The following is a 16,617-nucleotide window of genomic DNA, read 5'->3' as shown; positions in this document are numbered from 1 at the left end:
GACAGTGCCCGCTCCGGTAGACCCCTCTCAAGCTTCTTCGGTGTGTAAGGAACCCTGGTGTGAAGCTTAAGAACTAATGAACTCCCAGATTTAAACACTTGTATTTTCATGACCATCCAGGCTATGTTGGTTACAATGACCCCTAAACTAGCTGCATTGAATATCATGGCCTCCTCTTAACTATCTGGTGTTCAATTTGCCTTCATCCATAGAACAGCATCCATCTGGTGGCTCAGAGGAGGTTTGACCATCCCACCCAGAGATGGGGGAGCTTTCAGGAAAGGCTTCTGAGAGGAGGGGGCATCAGAGAACAAACCACAAGGGATTTTCTCTGAGTAACTGTATATGCATTGCAGTTGAATAACATGATATTTTGCTTCTTAATAATCCATCCATAACCAACAGACACCATTCCTCCAGGATGAATAACTTGTGAAAAAAAATCATTAAATAAAAGTTGGTTAATTGCATTTAAGAAATCCAACTTTTTAATGTTTCTTCTGAGAGCAGAACTGTAGTATAGTCAAGTGATCAATTATCTTTTTTTTCTTTTTCTTTTTTTTAAAGTTGCAGAATACAACATTTTCTTTCCTTAAAGGGCTGCAGACACATTCCCATTTCTTTCCATAAGAATAACTTGAAAAGGATACAAAGTTACACAATCGACAATTCACTGCACACAAGCTGCTTTTGATTATATTGCCTCACAAACTAGATACTTTGCTGGGAAGCATAAAACTGTTTATCACTAAACATTTGAGATTCCACTCAGGTAATTTACACATAATTAGTCAGAAGCCCACACTTCCGAGCGGTAGCATTACGTCCTCTCTTACAGACTATTCTTAAGAACATTTTTGGTAGCATAATGAGTATTTTATGAGGCTTTGTAATCAGTCTTAAGGTAGGTGGGAACAAAGGTGAATTACTCTTCAACATGATCAAATCATTACATCATTCAGTGCAGAATAATGATGAACTGAGGTTAGGAGAGGTAACCTGCCCAGGTATTTGGAGGTATTAGGAAATTCTGGTCTTTTCCAGAGGCATAAAATGAATTAAGTGATCCCGTAGAAAGTAAAAAAAAAAAAAAAACACGAAAGAAATCAGCCAAGGAGAGAAGTCCCCTACTTAGATTTCCGTACCCTTTGCTCTCTATCAAGGAAGGAGATGAAAACACCAGGATATAGAGAAGGGAAGGAAAGCGAATGGTACTTTCTATCTGTGGAGTTTCTCTTCACCCTCACAGATGCTAAGCTCTTTGGGGTCTAGTCTCGTATCTTCTAAACATCTGTCCTAAGACACAATCAAACCTTTGGTAGAAAAAACTGAGCCAACTGTCTCCAAACAGACTGACCATCACTTAAATATATAGAGTCATCGGGGAGAAGAGGAACATAGCGGGGTGGGGAAAAGTGTCACCATTTCATGATACAAAGACCAAAGCCAGAAATAGCTTGGTTTCTCGATACTGTACTGCTCTGCAGCCACACTTCAGACTTGGCACTGTGCCTCCGAGGGGTATTTCAAAATTGCCACCTTGCATGGTCCCTTCGAGTCCACAAAGCTGAGTTGTCCGGTTTCCATTTATGGGCAAGGAATTATGTTTTGGTTTCTCTTTATATTGCCTTTTCAACCAGAGAGGGTCTGTATCATGCGTTTATGCATGAAATTTAAGCAGCTTATAATCTCAGCTATATTCAGTGTATATACCATGACACAATTGTGGGTTTTTTCCCCCAGATTATTTACAAGGAGAGTCAGCAAAGCCAAGCCTTACAGCAATCCTTGGGAGATGCTGCTCGGATCCTTGGCTCCAGGACCAGCGAGACGCTATTCTCTGAGGGCTCACCAAGCTCTAAACTAGGCGACATGGAAAGGTACAGCTTCGAGATGGTCCCCTGGAGGCTGGAGATAGAAAAGTAGATTTGGACGCTGGTGGCATACACAATCAAGACAATGCCTATTAATTTTATAACTACCATCTTGGAAGACAGTGTGTCCAGGACTCCGATTGTGTTCCCCGTGTCAGCTAAGCTCAACATTTATACAGATTTCATCTCAACATTTTGTCCAAATTCAGCAGGCTTTACGGATCATGTTCTCCCTCACTCAAGAAAGCCAAAAATTAAAAACGAAACCCAAAATAACAATTTTCATGTAATTATGGAAGCAAATGTATGTATGTCAAAAACTTAACGTTTAAGAACATGTGTGCTATACTTGTTTATGTTAATGCCTGCAAATAATAGTTTCCAATAAAAATTGAGGAATAAATGAATGGTAAAGAACCAGAAGCAATGTACATGTCTAAAATAGGGGAAGGGTTAAGTAAAGGATAAATTGTTTGATATTTGAATATCATACAGCCACTTGAAATCAAGTTTTCAAGGAACGATGAATGGCATACACGGGAAATAACCATGGTGCAATGCTATTTTGGAACAGGTTAATAATGGATTATATAATTTCAGTTGTGTGTCTGTTTTCTCCCCTCCCTCCTTCCTTCCCTCTCTCCCTCCCTTCTTTACTCCATCCTTTCTTTCCATCCATTCATCCATCCAACCATCCATCCCAGATATAAGCGTTAAGTGCACTGGTTAATGGAAGTCCAGAGTTCTACCGGCTCAGCATTGTTTTCCCTACCCTCATCACTCCTTCTGGACCACTTACTCAGATTCTTGAGCTTCCTGAAATAGATTAGAAGCCTATAATCTCATCCAACCCTCCAAATCTGGACCATAAGGAAACTCGGTCCCAGAGAGAAGCTATGATTCACTTCATGTTAGTGTCAGTAACAAGTTCGGAACAGAGAGGTCCCTAACTCTCAGGCATTCAACATATGTATGCATCCTCTGAGCTTAGGAAGAAAATGAGTTTCTTAAGTGAACAGAGCAGTGTGTGTGTGTGTGTGTGTGTGTGTTGTACACTTTGCAGTTGGATTACTTCCTTATGTGTGTCCCTGAGTGAGGCAGTTAAACTTTCCAAATTTCAGTTTCCTCAACTATAAAATGGGGACAAAAAAAATCATACCTCCTTTATGAGGTCGCTGTAAAGATTAAAGGACTTAATATACCTAGGGTTTATAATAGTATTTACCTGGAACATAGTAATTCCTCACTCAGCCTTAGCTAATTTTATATTATTTATTAATGTTGTTATTTCTATCTGAAAGGCTACATAAATCTCTTGGATAGACAAAGGTGGTATAAGCAAAGATCTCAATTCGTTTCCTGGATTTCATAAAGCCAGTGGGAAAATTCCACACTGTGTTGTTTTCCAGTGCTCTGTGTCATTTCAAGTGTTTAAGTGCTCAGTTTTACTTAGGGGAAAGGGGTACCCTTCACCCAGCGTTCAGAAACATGGAGATTTAATAAAAAGTATGATGGACTTAAGTAATACTACAGAAAAACAGAAACAACTGATGACATATTGAGAGAATTACATAACATATTTGTGTATGGCAAATAATGAAATGATGCAGTAGCAAAGAAAGAGAGAGAATAATAAATGTGACACTGGGAAAATAAACAGTTTTATGAACAAGGCAATGAGATGGGTGTGGCAAAAGCCTTCTGAATTGTGCTCCCAGGGATGGAGGGTTTTGGTAAGACTACCAACATCCTATATTTAGAAAGAATGCTCACTTTTCATCAGAACAAAGCCTCATAAATTGCAAAAGCTATTTCTCTTACCCTTTCTCACTCATCCTCACAAAAATCCTGGAACGTAGGTGTCTCCTTTTCAGTTTCTCAGTTGAGAAAGCCAAGGTAGAAAGAGGTGAAGCAACTCGCTCTAGGTCACCCGGATTCAATGAGGGAGAGCTGGCACTTGTCCTTCCATCAAGGCCAAATCTCAGTGACTCTTTAGGCACCTGAGAATACCCCAAATGGACCCATTCTTGTTCCGAATGTATGAAAATGAAATGCTTAGAGATGAGACCCCACCAAGCCATCATCCAGAGCTTCAGTCCAACCTGAGGTCTGGTCGGGGTGTATGGAACCGGTAACCCAAAGATGCAGCAAAGAGTAGTGTTTCCATAAGCACCACAGTCTGGGATCATTGGTGAGGATGAAGGGGGAGGCGAAGGAAGGAAGGAAGGAAGGAGGGAAGGAGGGAAGGAGGGAAGGAGGGAAGGAGGGAAGGAGGGAAGGAAGGGGGGGAGGGAGGGAGAGGGAGGGAAAGAAAGAAAGAGAGAGAGAGAGAAAGAGGAAGGGAGGGAGGGAAGGAGGGAGGAAAGAAGGGAGGAAGAAAGAAAGAGGAAGGAAGGAAGAAAGGAAGGAAGGAAGGGAAGGAGGGAGGGAAGGAAGGAGGGAGGAGGAAAACAAGAGCTAGACCTTCCGTGAGAGGAATATAAAGCAAGAGGATGTTCCTGAGAGGTTTCAGGAAGCGTGTGGGGAGCTTACAAACCCCAAACACAGGGGATGCATAGGCTGTGATCTCAAGCCCCCATCACCCTTTCTGCCCAGTAGTGTCTCTAATTTATAAGAAGAGTATGTAACTCCAAGGACGAGAAAGCAGCAAGAGTGTTACAAGAGAGGAGGAGGTTTCCTGGAAGGCTGGGCACCCCTGGGATATCCAGCAGGTTTATAGGCACAGGGGACAGGGTGAGAAGAGCTCCCAGGAGTAGCTCTGAGATTTTTCCCGAATGAAACTACTTAGTTATTCAGAATAAGACCGACCCTAGCAGATGGTTAGTTGCAGGAAACTACTTGACTCTCTAGAAACACGACTGCTTTGCCCCCACCCCTGTGAAAACTATTTTTTAAATCAGGGTTTCCCAACATCTGGCATGGGAGCCCTGGGTGGTAGATCAGATGGTCTTAGTTGGTAGTCACAGATTTATTTTTAATATTAAGTTACTTGCATAGTGACGCTTCAGTTTATAACACTGGGTTTCTATTTACTGCTGTGACATAAATACATTCAGATAAAAGCAACTTAATTCGACATTTAGTAAATAATAAAACAGCAATAAAACAAAAAGAAAATGGCCAACGTTATAGCAGTGGAACGGGGGTGACTGAAATGTCACCGGCCTGCGTTTAGGGTAATTTTTAAATGAGGAAGAAAGGCACTCTATGTATGGGGGGGCGGGTGTTCATGTTGGCTCTTGCCACCAAACAGCACAGTTCCAGTGGTTCCAAGTCCAAACAGCACAGTTCCAGTGGTTCCAAGTCCAAATAGCACAGTTCCAGTGGTTCCAAGTCAAGCCTGTGTCTTTGAAGCTGAGAAGATGCTTGCAAATGTTCTCACAAACACAAAGGATGGAAATCAAACGTTACAGAGTGCGTGCAGATAAGAAAGGATCATGGGGCAGAATGTTCAAGTGCTCCCCATCCTCATTTAGGGGAAAAGCATGCTCAGAATATGGACTTGAATCTTATATTTAGCCTCCACGCATGATCCTTCAAAATGCGCACAATGTGATACTCTCTATTTCAGGTCTTCTTTAGAACTATGATGCAATGCAGCAAAATAAGGGAAGCTTAAATTACCTCGCTGTTTAAGCAGGGCTAATAAAGACACAGGCCCTGACTTGCAAACATCTATGTCTTCCAAATGGCTCGGGACACAGCCCCACCGTGACCCTCAAGCCTCTTCTACTTAACAGGATAGGAAGGGGGTTCCCAGATGTGGAAGGAATTTTAGTTAAAAAAAAACGATGGTATTGAAAGGAAGGTTTTAGAGAGTTGGTCCAGAAAGGGAGAAAGTGGGGTGGTTGACAGGGAGAGAGGAGGAAGGCCAGCAAGCTAACGGTAGATGCAAACTCAAGCACCCGTTGGGATCAATCAGACGCGATAAATTATTGAAATGAACAGCAGTGAATGTTCCCAGAGCTTCTGTTTTTAAAGAGAAGGTGGAACCCAGATTTTTGTGTGATGACAACAAATTCAGTAGTCCAAGCACTATACATATGAAATAAAATAAAAGTGGGCTTTGGGCTGCTTGGAGATGAGCCAGCACTGAGCAACCACTGAATTGAAGGTAGATGTGACTTTGGCCACATCTATCTTCCTTATCATTCCCAGATGTTTTCATTTCTATTACATTTCTGAAAATTCCTTCTGTAAGGGAAAGATTTATTTAGAATAGTCAGTAGAGGGTTTTTTTTTGTTGTTTTTTGGGGTTTTTTTAATCCAAAGCCGGAGAGATGCTTCTGTTGGTCACTCACATATTCGTGTGAATTGCTTCAATCAGATTGCTTTCCTGACTCACATCCAGCTGAGAGGGTCCTTTCATCTTGCCTGCTCCTCCCTGGAGGCAGAATGGAGCTGGAGCTTACAGACTCAGGGCATATATTGGCTGGGCCAGATTCCAGTAATAGCTCCACTTTTTACCAGGTAGCATTAGTTCCTCAATTTGTAAAGTGAGGTTAAAAGTACCTACCCCCTGTCCCTGGCCTGGGTAGAGTGGCGCCTGGTTGGTGGTGCCTGTCTCATATCAGCCAGGGACAAAGTAACTCCTTGTTTATCCCAGCTTGGCTTTTGGTTTGTGCCCATGTCTGGTTCATGCCCTGGAAACATGGAAAAAAAAAAAAAGTACCTACCTCCTAGGATGGCTGTTATGCATGAGGGCATCACACATGTTTGCTATTTGCATTACTAAACAGCCAAGTTAAAAAGGGGGGGTTTTAAACAAGGAGGTAAGAATATTTGCCTCTCAAGTTGATACAAGTATAAAATAATACAGGCAGACCTTGTTTTATTGTGCTTCACAGAGAGTGTCTCTTTTACAAAGTGAAGGTTTGGGGCCACCCTGTGCTGAGCAAGTCTATAGGCACCATTTTTCCCAGCGGCATTTGCTCACTTCCTGTCTCCGTGTCACATTTTGGTAATTCTCGTGATATATTTTTCATTGTTATTATATTTGTTATGGTGATCAGTGATTTTTGATATTACTATTTCAAGAAAGATTATGACTCGCTAGAGTTTCAGATGATGGTTAGCAACTTTTAGCAATGAAATATTTTTAATTAAGGTATGTATTGACACATTGTTTTTATATATAATTCTACTGTGCATTTAATAGACTACATATAGCATAAATGTAACTTTTATATACACTGGGAAACCAAAAGAATTGTGCAACTTGCTTTACTGTGATGTTTGCTTTATTGTGGTGGCCCGGAACTGGACTAGTAATACCTATGAGGTGTGCCTGTATCAAATAACACGGGCAATGACGAGATGAGATGGCATCCTAACAGACTACCATTATGGGATGTACACGGCACAACTGGTTTAACCAGCAACTGCATGAAATCTATTCAAGAGGTATAAAGCTGCTCATATCTTTGACCCCAAAATAACACTTTTTAGAATTTAGTCCAAGGAAGCACTCAAGAATGTAAACAAAGGCTTACATAAAAGAATGTTCTCTGTGGCATTATTAGTAATAATAGTAAGGGAGAGGGAGACCAAAGAACAAATTCTTAAATGTCAACGGTGGAGACAAATTCTGGTGCTGTAGAAAGTTATGGAATCATTAAATATAATCTTGAAAAATGATTAATGGCATAGTAAAATGTGCATGTTTTAATGCCAAGTTAAAAACGTAGGATAAGTTTTGAAAATACAGAGTCTAATATCGTAAAGGTACACGTACGTACACACACACACACACACACACACACTGAACAGACCAACAAGAGAAATATTAAAATGTTGAGAGTGTGATTCCAACTATATGACATTCCGGACAAGGCAAAACTATGGAGACAGTAAAAAGATCAATGGTTGCAAGGGGTTGGTGAGGAGGGAAGAATAGGTAGTGTACAGGGGATTTTTTAGGGCAGTGAAAATCCTCTGTATGATATCCTAATACTCTAATGGCATGTCATTATACATTTGTCCAACAAACCCAGAGAATCTACAAGACCAAGAGTGAATCATAATGCAAACTATGGACTTTCGGTGATGATGATGTATCAGTGCAGGTTCATCGATTCTAACAAATGTGCCACAGTGGTGTGGGATGTTGATATCAGGGAGGCTGTGCACGTTGAGGGCAGGAGATGTACACGAAATCTTTGTACCTTCCTCTCAATTTTGCTGTGAACCTAAAACTACTCTAATAAAATAAAGTCTGAATTAAAAAAAAAAGTTAAGAGTGATTACTTTGGGGCAACGGGCAGCTGATAAGTGATTTTTGCTTTTGCATGCGTTTCTAAATGTTTTTCAAATGAAAATATGTTGTTTTTCTAAGCAGAACATTATTAAAAATGAGTTTAAAGGGTGTGCGTGTGTGGAGTGGGAAGCATTGAGAAGTTGAAGAAAATGTGAAATAAAGAACCAAAATGCTGTATACTCTGTGAATTCTGGGTGAGAAAAAGGCTAGATCTGAGGTTGGGGTATTAATTCCCAAACAAAATATGGATAGGATTGAATTATAGTTATACGAGCTCAAGTAAAATAACTTAATGTAGTCACAAGATAACTCCAAACCATCAGGAGTGTAATCTATTGTTTATCAGCTGCAAAGCACAAGGCAACTGGTAATTCAAACTCCTCATTAGAACGTGTTACATTCCTCATTAGAACGTATTACTTCACAGGATCTTCGGAAAGAGATGTAATGCACTCCTGAGAAGGGGCGATTTGGGTTTGAGGAAGACCCACAGGTCCTCCCAGACTGCAAGTCCCAAGCCCTTTTTGCCCCAAGAGCCACGAGCAATCGGAGAGCTCGGGAGAAAGACAGCGGCCCCTACCGTCCATTCCCCACATAACATCCAAAATACTGTGAAAATGCAAATTACTCCAGTGTTTCTGACTCAACTGAAGTCCTCCCGTTGCATTTAGAATAAAATCCAAACTCTTTATTATGGGGCCACGATGCTCTACTTTGCCTACCCCTTTCCAGGCCCCCTGGTCTTCTCCCTGCTCTCCTTGCTCACCCTTTTTCTGTTCTGGTGGCCCTTTGGAACCTGTTCTCTCTTGGGCACAGCTTTTCCTAACGCTGGCTTCGTTTCTTCCAATCTCACGCCTCAGCCCAGGAACCTGTTCAAAGTGTCCTCTGAAGACGGTTTCCAGCATTATAATCCCTGTTCCAGTTAATCCCTGTACTCTAGTCATGTTTTGTTTTGTTCTCTCTTTCTACCACTTACCACTGTCCGAATTTATCTGAAGTTATTAACATTATTTTGTTTCTTTGCTGTCATATAGAGAGAAGGTAAGCTCCGTAAACACAGGGGCTTCATTTCTCTTGTGCATCACTGTTATGGACTGAATTGTATTGCCCGCCCCGCTCAGATTCACAGGTTGAACCGATAACCCCCGACGTGACTGCATTTGGAGATGGGGCCTTTGGTAGATAATTAGGTTTAGATGAGGTCACGAGGGTGAGGTCCTCCTCCCTACCTTGACTTCATCCATCTTTTTCTACCATGTGAGAAAGCTGCCAGCCTGCAACCAGGAGGACTCTCACCAGAACCCGGCCATGGTGGAACCCTGCCTTGGACTTCTGGGCTCCAGAACTGTGAGAAAATAAAGTCTGTTTTGTAAGTCACCCAGTCTGTGGGATTTTGTTATGGCAGCCTGAGCTGAATCAGACAGCTAGCATACCTTTAGTGCCTAGAACGGAGGCTGGTATCTACTAGGCATTCGATAAATATTAATACAGAAAGGGTTTGGGGGTTTACAATGCTCTTGACAAAGCAGAAACAATGGGAGTGACCCACTTAAAAGTTCTGGGGGTCCCCCATTTGGAAAACACAAATGCATTCGGCCAAGAATTGCTTGCTGGGGTTGATTTGGGGAAGACAGAAAGTGTTGACTTCTTCTTGGCCTGTTGAAACTTCCCATGTAAAGTTAAACTGGGAGGCGTAGGTTTCAAATGGACATATATTAACTTCTTAAAATAATTTTATTTTATATTGGACTGTAGTTGATTTACAATGTTGTGTTATATGTTTCAGGTGTACAGCACAGTGATTCAGTTATACATACACATGTATCTATTCTTTTTCAAATTCTTTTTCCATTTAGGTTATCACAGAATATTAAGCAGAGTTCCCTGTGCTTTACAGTAGGTCCTTGTTGGTAATCTATTTTAAATATAGTAGTGTGTATATGACTTTCTCACTAACTTTTTACGCTCCACGTGCTTTAGAATTTAGACCACGGTAGGCAAATTATGGCCCAGGAGCCATATCTGTCCCAATGTCTGTTTTTGTGCAGCCAATGAGCTAAGAATGTTTTTTTACATTTTTAAATAGTTGAGAAAAATCAAAAGAAAAAGAATCCTTCATGTCACATGAAAATCATATGAAATTTCAATTTCGGTGTCCATAAATCAAGTTTTATGGGAACACAACCATGTTTATTTGTTTATATATTCTCCATGGATGCTTTTGTGTTGCAGTAGCAGATCTGAATAATCGTGGCATGGAATGCAAGGTTCGCAACCCCTGAAATATTTGCTCTCAGGTCTTTACAAAAAAACCCAGCTCAGACACTTAATAGCTGTGTGAGTTTGGGTAAGACACTAGACTTCTCTGAGGCTTAAGTCTCCTCTTGTAAGCTGAGGGTCATGGGTTTTGTCTCACATAGCTATTGTGATTTCATCCTAATGCCTTGAAGAAATATGAAATCTGCTTTTCGCTTGCTGTGTCATTTGTTTGTACTTTAATGTTCAGTAGCTCTCCTTGGGTTTATCGATCTTGTATTTCCTCCGGCCCAGTCCACTCCCATCTTCCTTCACATTTACCTTGTGTTTTTGAATGAACACAGCCTAGTGGATCAGTGCTTGGGGTCTGCAGTTTGGCAGCCTGACCCTTTAGTTTCTAAGCTTCCTCTCTTTTGCTGAAAAGGGGATGACAACTTTGCTTAGCGCTGCTGTAAATATGAAAGGTAACAATCATCTAGGCACGTGCCTGGCTGGGTGGGTGTGAGCTTTGGATCGTAACAAGGACTCAGCCAGATCCATCCCCAAGTTCCCTTGGTGTTTATTTTGTCCTTTCAATTTCATCATTCCTTCTCCTATCGGCCCATCACTTCTTCTAGCTCAGCCATCCCCTGTAGTCTTGGAGCCTGGACCCAGATCATCCAAGGAACACTAGGTGCCACATCCCAGAGACTCTGATTTAAACTGGGCTGTTCCAGGGCCAGGCATCAATACTCACTACAGACTCTTTAAATTGTTCTTACACCAAGCCAGGATTGAGAATCAGTGGTTCTAGTCTCTCGATACACCATTCCTGGAAGTATCAAAACTCTGGGGGATTTCAAGGGCCCACACATGCCTAATGAGAGGACCAAACAAAGCGTCTTTGACTCCCATGTGTTTCTTGGGTACTGAGGATGGTTGCCAGGTGCCTTCGTGTTTCTGGAGGTACCAGGAAAAGTGACTCATGGCTCTTGCCTCAAGTGGCTCAGAATCTAACAGAGAACACAGATGCATGTTTGAAACATCCGCAACAGGATTCAATTTGTCATTTACTGAGTGTCTAAAAAAGGCACAAGGGTGGTGGCCGGTTAGCTCAGTCGGTTAGAGCGTGGTGCTAATAAAAAAGGCACGAGGACAATGCAGACACTTGGTTGGGCTTCATGAGAGCCTGGCAGGGTGGTGGGGAGGGGAGAACAATCATTCTGCCTTCAAAGCCTGCGGACAACTTCAGACTCCTTCTTGTGGCCCATCACCTTCCTACCACCAGGGTACACTGGGGCCCCAGGGAATTCAACCTCTTGTCCAATGCCACCAAACTGCAGGTCCTTCCAAGCAGGTTCTGGTTTTCCAATAAGAACACTTAAGTTCCAATATCTCTCTCCTCTCCCCTCTCTGATACTCAGTACCCGTTCACCCTAGCGTTCAGACTAACTTAGAAAAAGAAATGGATTCCCAAGCCTACGACTGCCTTTGCAACAACTCTTCTGCCCCCTCGGTGCATGCCGGGCATGGCATCTTCCCTTCAGTGATGGCCAAGACACATGTTGATTAGCCAGCCACCTCAGTGTCCTCCCCTGTCCCCTAACAGGTGGCAGACGGTGCCTGGAGAGAGCTAGAAAGGTTATGATAATAGCCTGAGGCAGGAGGGGATAAAAGTTGGATACAGGATGAGGCGCAACGGTTGCCCCATATGCTAGGGCACCATGGGTGGATGTATAAGTGGTTGACTGCAGTAGGGATAACTCTGACATTCTTTTTCTTCCAATATATGTATCCACATCTGCCTAACATTCATCACGCATTTTTCTGTGCCCTGTTTCCCAAAAATGGTTCCCCAAAGGCGGAAAACACTGAAACCTTCAAAAGAAAAGTCAACTGTTTTCCTCATTGATATAAAGAAGGAACCAGTATGGAAAAGGATAAGGAGGAAAAGACAGAGCATAAGTATGACTCGACAACAGCCACTACTCCACCCCTGAAGGAATGACTTGCAGTGGTCCTCCATCCTGTCTGTGCATTAGAATCACCTGGAGGACTTCTCACACTGTGGATGCCCAAGGGGCTTGACATTTTGACCAAATGACTCTGAAACTTTGGGAATGGGGTCTGGCATCCACACAGGGCTTTGAAACCTCTCCAAGAGGATTCTAGTGTCAGGTTCACATCATTGTACTTTGTTCTCCCAACCATCCTATGAAGTTGATATGACGATGACGATGACGGTGGTGGTGATGATGCCCACTTTTATCCATAAGGAAAATGATGCTCAGACTAGCCTCCCATTAGATAACTAGTAGATATCAGAGTGGAACAGTAACTTCTGAGCTTGGGTTCCTAAGCATCACGCTATACTGCTGTCTACAGAGAAGTCTTTAAACTTAATATGGCTTTAGGAAGGAACCAAGTACTGCTGGGAGCTATCTCCTTCACAGATCAAGCTTTCCTGTTGTCAGGGAGATAACGAGGGACCCATTCATTCACTTTCCCACAGCATCTAATTTTTAGCTATAAGGCACCAAACACAGACTAGGCTCTACACTAGGCTACGGAGGATAGAGTTTGCTGCCCTAAAGTCTGGGCCTCACCATGTTGGTGGTGTTGATGATGGTGCAACCACAAGCCGAGATCTCTTGAGGGCCCACCATGTATCAGTTCCACTTTATACATCAAATACGGCTTCCTTTAATACTCAGCACTATTTCACAATAGAAGGTGAAGGCTCAGAGATGCGAAGTGACTCGCCCAAATTTACACAGCCGAAACATGCTAGGGCTAGAGCGGGGATCCTGGCAGCCTGGCTCTGTTGGAATGTCACCTAGAGCAGAAGTGCTGACACGATGCCACTGTTCCTCTAAATTTCTTTATTTCCATTTTCTGTTATTCCTCAGGTTGAGTAGTACACGCCCTGCTGATCTTGGGGGGAAACTTCCTCCGTCTCCCAAATAGACTCAAATCCTTGGCAGTGAACTTTCCTGACCCTTGAAGGGACAGTGAGACACTTAACCAGAGCCTAGCACTTACCCTAATCATGTGGCCAACCCCAGTGAGTGCATCAGAATTCCCCCTGGGCCTTAATTAGATACGGGTTCCATAACTCTCATGCTGGGGTCGATAGAAAAGCAATTTTTCCATTTGGTCTCTCTGAGGACCCTGCTTTTTTGCCAGCCCAGGGAGGTAGCCCATGCATGTGGTATACCCTGAGGTCAATAAAAAGCTTTAGAATCCTTCAGGATTGAGTGGAAAATATTCTCATTATAACATTAGAAAAACTTAAAAAAAATAAATCAATGAAGTAATGGGATATAACACCGAATGAGCCCTTTAGGTAGACTCAATTGTTTTACCCACATAAAGCCTCTGGATGACGCATAATGGAGATGCAATGAGTTACACTGAAGATGCAGCCTGGGAGATCCAAGGAGATGAGTAGCAGTTAAAGGGGGAGGGAGCATCTTAATAGGAATGAAAACAGAAACCAAAGATAATCTTATCCCCAAAGTCAAAACTAGGGGTTTCATGGGTGATTTGGAGGATGGTTGATTTTGTTTGTTTCTTTCACTGTTGTTGTTGTTGTCATGTTTTAGAGAAACTGTTCATGGAATTTTAATAAAATACATGTTGCATTATTTCACCTTTTAATTAAGATCAAGAGTGAAGCATGCCTGGATTACTGAGAAGTCTGAATTAGTAGCTAAAAGGCAATGCAGTTCTATTTCTCCTAAATGCAACAACTTTCATTAAGTTTACAGCAGGTCATTCCATGGTGATCCCAAAAGAGTTCTGATTTGATCTGGGGATAAGAATATTATTCATTCTCTCTCAAGTCACAATGTTTGAGGACCTATGTCCACGGTGTATGGTTACTTACAGAAACAAAGCAGTGAATAGAGAGTTTCTGTTCTTGTGGGTCTTACATACTACGATGAAAGATAAGCCATGCATTGCAGCAAAGTATTGGGAACAAGTAGTTGAGAGTGTGAAACTCCTAAGCCAAAGAGGGAATGGATAATACCAGTATACATTGACAGGCATTCTTTCTCCTAAAATTGTTTGCCAAGTGCCCTGTATGTATTAGGGACTTAATACACTAGGTATACGAGATTCTTATTATACACACGTACAGTTATCCTTCCTGGGAAAATGTTGTATTTTAGAAGTTTCCCTCCTTCCCCATTAACTCACTAGCTCTTGATAAAGCATGTGGCATTGTTAATATAAGTTGGCCCCATGGCTATGCAAGTGATTCATAAACATCAGAAAATGGTCACTTCACAAGTAAGTGATAAATTTTCAGAAGCTATAGGCTTGTTTATTAGGGGGAGAAAAACAAAGAGAGAAAGTAATGAAATTTAAACTGCTTTTTTTTTAGTGTTAACAAATAAAAATTTATTAGATTTTTATTTCATAGTAAAGAACACAGGCTCATTCATCAATGTATCTAGTAATGCTTTTTATCTTAGTTTTCTCATACCATGAATTTATACCGACCACTTTCTGTTTCTCTCAGTAAATGATGTTCCCCATGTTCAAAGGAGTGCTTGCATCACCACTAAATGCAAATGGTTACAGGATTTTGTGCAAAAGGGAGGGGGGGCAGTCTGGCTCATTTAAAAAATAAATAAAAGAAAACACAACCCTAGGACTGTGTTATGTTTGATGTGTGCTATGAACAATTGAAACCCATTCTCTTCTGGTTCAAGATCATGGTATACAGATTGCCAGCAAACACATCAACATCACTAATCATTAGAGAATTGCAAATCCAAACTACAGTGAGGTATCACCTCCACCAGTTAGAATGGCCATCATCAAAAATCTACAAACAATAAATGCTGGAGAGGGTGTGGAGAAAAGGGAACCCTCTTGCACTGTTGGTGGGAATGTAAATTGATACAGCCACTATAGAGAACAGTATGGAGCGTCCTTAAAACACTAAAAATAGAAGTACCATATGACCCAGCAATCCCACTACTGGGCATATACCCTAAGAAAACCTTAATTCAAAAAGAGTCATGTACCACAGTGTTTACTGCAGCACTATTTACAATAGCCAGGACATGGAAGCGACCTAAGTGTCCATTGACAGATGAACGGATAGAGAAGATGTGGCACATGTATACAATGGAATATTACTCAGCCATAAAAAGAAACAAAATTGAGTTATCTGTAGTGAGGTGGATGGACCTGGAGCCTGTCATACAGAGTGAAGTAAGTCAGAAAGAGAAAAACAAATACCGTATGCTAACACATATATATGGAATCTAAAAAAACAAATGGTTCTGAAGAACCTAGGGGCAGGACAGGAATAAAGACGCAGATGTAGAGAATGGACTTGAGGACACAGGGAGGGGGAAGAGTAAGCTGGGATGAAGTGAGAGAGTGGCATTGACATATATACTCTACCAAATGTAAAACAGACAGCTAGTGGGAAGCATCTGCATAGCACAGGGAGATCAGCTCAGTGCTTTGTGACCACCTAGAGGGGGTGGGATAGGGAGGGTGGGAGGGAGATGCAAGAGAGAGGGGATATATGTATGGATATATGTATACGTATAGTTGATTCACTTTGTTATACAGCAGAAACTAACAACATTGTAAAGCAGTTATACTTCAATAAAGATGTTAAAAAAAAGAAAAGATCATTTAAATGTGTGTGCCTGGGAGATGGCAGTGTTTTGGTTGGGCTTAAGCCTCTGTTTGAAGTTGGTTTCCTTCTAGCAAAAGGTTTCCACCCTTCAGTTTAACTGTATGGCATCAGAGAGGAAGCTTCTTGCCCTACTCATAACTTCAGTGTGATGGTGGGAGAGAGGTCTCTTGGTATCAACAGTTTCTCTCCAGGTGACAGATTGATAGCTCTGGTCAACAGGGTTAAATTGCTTCTGGGAACTTTTCATAAAGTAGGGTTGCTTCATTTTGGCTACTGGTTTTCTCAAAGCGGGAGGGGATCACTAGTTTGAAGAGGGGCAAGAGATGAGGGGATACACACGCTCGGAAAGGTAGGTACTATGTCACCAGGGAAGCAGGACCTATATTTCTCCTACCTAAAGACTTCACCTGAGGTGAAACCAGAGTACCATCTGATGAATGTTTAATCAGAGTCCCCTACTTATAAATTCCAAGGCGGCAATGACATCTGTTGGAAGAACCCATTCTCAGTCAGTTCAAAATCAGCAGTGGTTGCAGCCACGAATAAAGTTGAGGTCAGTAATGGGGGGACACATGAGATTAAAC

General features: G+C 41.9%; 1 protein-coding gene and 1 non-coding gene across 2 annotated transcripts in view; one reads left to right on the top strand and one right to left on the bottom strand.

Annotated features, from left to right (window-relative positions):
* The window catches only part of LOC112409399 (RNA binding protein fox-1 homolog 1), a 1,082,427-nt gene that overhangs the window by 398,445 nt on the left and 667,365 nt on the right, over positions 1 to 16,617 (bottom strand). The gene's annotated exons all lie outside the window — the stretch shown is intronic.
* On the top strand, positions 6,395 to 6,529 carry LOC112409583 (small nucleolar RNA SNORA48). The gene has a single exon (XR_003005177.1). It is a non-coding gene; the product is annotated as a small nucleolar RNA SNORA48 (small nucleolar RNA).

This window comes from Neophocaena asiaeorientalis, unplaced genomic scaffold (genome assembly GCF_003031525.2).
Source record: "Neophocaena asiaeorientalis asiaeorientalis breed wild unplaced genomic scaffold, Neophocaena_asiaeorientalis_V1.1 scaffold254, whole genome shotgun sequence".
Lineage (NCBI taxonomy): Eukaryota > Metazoa > Chordata > Mammalia > Artiodactyla > Phocoenidae > Neophocaena > Neophocaena asiaeorientalis.
The sequence above is the reverse complement of the archived record's forward strand: the minus strand, read 5'-3'. Positions and strand labels throughout refer to the sequence as shown.